At 39.6% G+C, this 3,120-nt stretch overlaps 1 pseudogene; it reads right to left on the reverse strand.

The window, feature by feature from the left end:
* Positions 1-535: 535 nt before the first annotated feature.
* LOC133071843 (ferritin light chain-like) lies at positions 536-1,064 on the reverse strand (annotated as a pseudogene).
* Between the last annotated feature and the right edge of the window lie 2,056 nt (positions 1,065-3,120).

A 3,120-nucleotide genomic window follows, 5' to 3' on the forward strand; every position in this document is an offset into this window, starting at 1 on the left:
ACTCTGTCCTAGAAGGGGAAGGTGAGCTTAAAATTGTGCTATTGGAAAGAACTGATGAGGGGTTTTCAAGTGAGAATAATATGTGACATAGCAACAATATGAGGCCAGAAAATTGCTGTATAAGAAAATGTACAAACTCTACAATAAAGATTAGGTACTAACGTATACCTACAAAGTGGTTTCAAATGCATTATCTAATTCAATTTTCCAAATGTAAGAGTGTATTGTGTGGAGAATTTGTTTTGTGTTAAATTGGCTAAGTTGGAGCTACGTTTCCAGAATTTCCATCCTGGTATGTGGCCCTGTATGGGTCACAATAGATTTACATTTTAATTTTATCTTATCTTTAATTGTGAGTATAAACACATAACATTAAATTAACCATCTTAAATTTTTTTTTTTTTTTTTTTTACTGCAAAAAGCTTTATTGTTTCCATTTGCTCCAAGGCTTGAGAGAGGTTTCCAGTGTGTTAAAAAGCTGCCCAGTGGCTTCAGAGAGGGGTTCAGGCACAAGCTCTGATGTTAGGGGGGCTCCTCAAAGGCCACTGGGCCCCAGGGGCTCCTGGTTGTGCTTGAGGGTGCTTGCAAAGAGATGTTCACCCAGTCCCGCCTGGGGAGCAGCCAGCCTGTGGAGGTTGGCCAGGTGGTTGCTCATCAGTTTCACCTCCTCGTCTAGGAAGTGGCTCTCCAGAAAGTCACAGAGGTGGGGGTCTGTGCAGGCAGAACATGCGCCATGCAGATTCAAAAGGCCTGGTTCGGGGTCTTCTCCATGAGAAGGATGGCTTCCATAGTGTCCTGGGTTTTACCCCACTTCTCTTGAGATAGCTTTTGCATGTCCAGAAAGAGGGCACAGTTGCTGTGCTGGTCTTGCATTTTCAAGAGAAGCTCCATGCCCTTGAACTTCTCCTTGGCCAGTTTGCGCAAAAAAGTGGTCCACACCCTCCAGAGTCACATCGTCATTGTCGAAATAGAAGCCCAGAGAGAGGTAGGTATAGAAGGCCCTCAAATGAATGTTGACAGCAGCCTCACCTCGTGGAATAATCCTGACGAATTTGGGAGCTCATGGTTGATCAGTAATAAGGAATTAGGTTCAAAAAATGGTGTTGGCTGGTCCCAGTGATCTTGGACAGCTGAGTGGATGATTCCAAAGGTTGAGGCTAGAAAAAAGTTGGAGGGTGGTGGGAGGCTGGAGAAGGGGGCATCCCTGAGTCTGTTCTGACCAAGCACTGTTGAAGCAAGATATGAAGCAAGAGACAGACCTCCGAGTGCACTGCCCATCTTAAACTTTTTAAAGTGTACAGTTCAGCAGTGGTAAGTACAGATCTTCCCCCACTTATGATGGGTTTAACATCCCCGTAAACCCTATTGTAAGTTGAAAATGCATTTAATACACCTAACCTAATGAACATTCTATTATTAGCTTAGCCTAGTCTGCTTTAAAAGTGCTCAGACACTTATCTTAGACTATAGTTGGACAAAATCATCTAACACAAAGCCTATTTTATAATAATAATGTGTTGAATATCTCATGTACTTTATTGAAACTGTTATTGTACTGAAAGTGGAAAACAATGATCGTATGGATACAGTATGGTTGTAAGCGTATCGGTTGTTTATTCTCATGATCCAGTGGTTGCTGCTGCGGGGCATTGTGAGATAGGAATGTAGTGCATATTGCCAGTCCAGGGGAAAGATCAAAGTCCAAATTTGGAATATGGTTTCTGTTGGATGCATATCACTTTGGCACCATCGTAAAGTTGAGAAATCGTAAGTCAAACCATCATTAAGTTGGGGAACGTCTGTACATTCATCTTGTTGTACAACAGCTCTCTAGAACTTCCTCATCTTGTGAAACTGAAATTCCATTCCTTTTAAACACTAACCCTCCTCTCCTCCCCCAGTCCTTGGCAATTACTTTTCTACTTTTTATGTATATGACTTTGACTACTTTAGACATCTTATATGAGTGGACTCAAACAGTATTTGTTCTTCTGTGACCAAGTGTATCATGTAGCTTAATGTCCTCAAGGTTCATCCATGTTGTAGTATGTGATAGAATCTCCTTTTTAAGGCTGCATAATGTTCCATTGTGTGTATATAAGACACGTTATCCACTCATATATCAAAGGACACTTGAGTTGCTTGTCTACCTCTTGGCTCTTGTGAGTAGTACTGCAACGAACACAAATGTGCAGACGTTTCTTTGAGAACTTGTTTTTGATTTTTTTGTTATATATCTAAAAGTAGGATTGCTAGATCATATGGTAGTTCTATTTTTAATTTTTTTGAGGAATCTCTGTACTGCTTCTGTAGTAGTTTGTACCATTCTACATTCCTAGCAGAGTTTGAGGATTCCAATTTCTCTTTATCATTATCAATATTTGTTGTTTTCTGTCCTCTTGATGGTGGCCATCCTAATTGGTTTGGGGTGATGTGCTTATTTTGGTTTTGATTTGCCAAAAGAGAATTTTTATGCGTAATTTGGAAGGTAAAAGTATAGTAGCAGTCATAATATTTTTATATTCTGGCAGCCAGCACAGGTAGAGTTACCAGTAAAATACAGGATGCCAAATTAAGTTTGAATTTCAGATAAACAGAAATAATTTTTAGTATAAATATGTCCCCATGCTGCATGGAACATATTTATATTAAAAAGGGATTTGTGTGTCACATTTGTCACATATTTATACCTAAAAAATTTGCTATTATTTGCTATTTATCTGAACTCAAATTCAACTGGGCACTCTGTATATTTTACTTACTAAATCTGGCAACACTATATTCAAGGCACCCAGTACTGTGTGGGTCATGCACACTGCTGAGGTTATGTGGGTTTATTCCTTGGTGTGGGAATAGGCCAAATTTGCAGAACCTCTAACAACTGCCATATCACTTCCTTCAGTTTTGCTGATAAGTGTGTACTTAGCTCACGTGTTGAAAATGTCTTTCAGCTTCTCAGTTTGTGGGTATGGCTAATATGACATATTTGGGAGAAACTCTGTAAGTTCTTTCATATACGAGGTGTAAGATATCAAGTTTTTTGGGCAGAGAGCAGTTTAAATACCCTCACATTCTTCAGGGGCAGTTGTAATACCACATACTCATATGACAGTGTAACTT

Source organism: Dama dama, chromosome 17 (assembly GCF_033118175.1).
Source record: "Dama dama isolate Ldn47 chromosome 17, ASM3311817v1, whole genome shotgun sequence".
Classification (NCBI taxonomy): domain Eukaryota; kingdom Metazoa; phylum Chordata; class Mammalia; order Artiodactyla; family Cervidae; genus Dama; species Dama dama.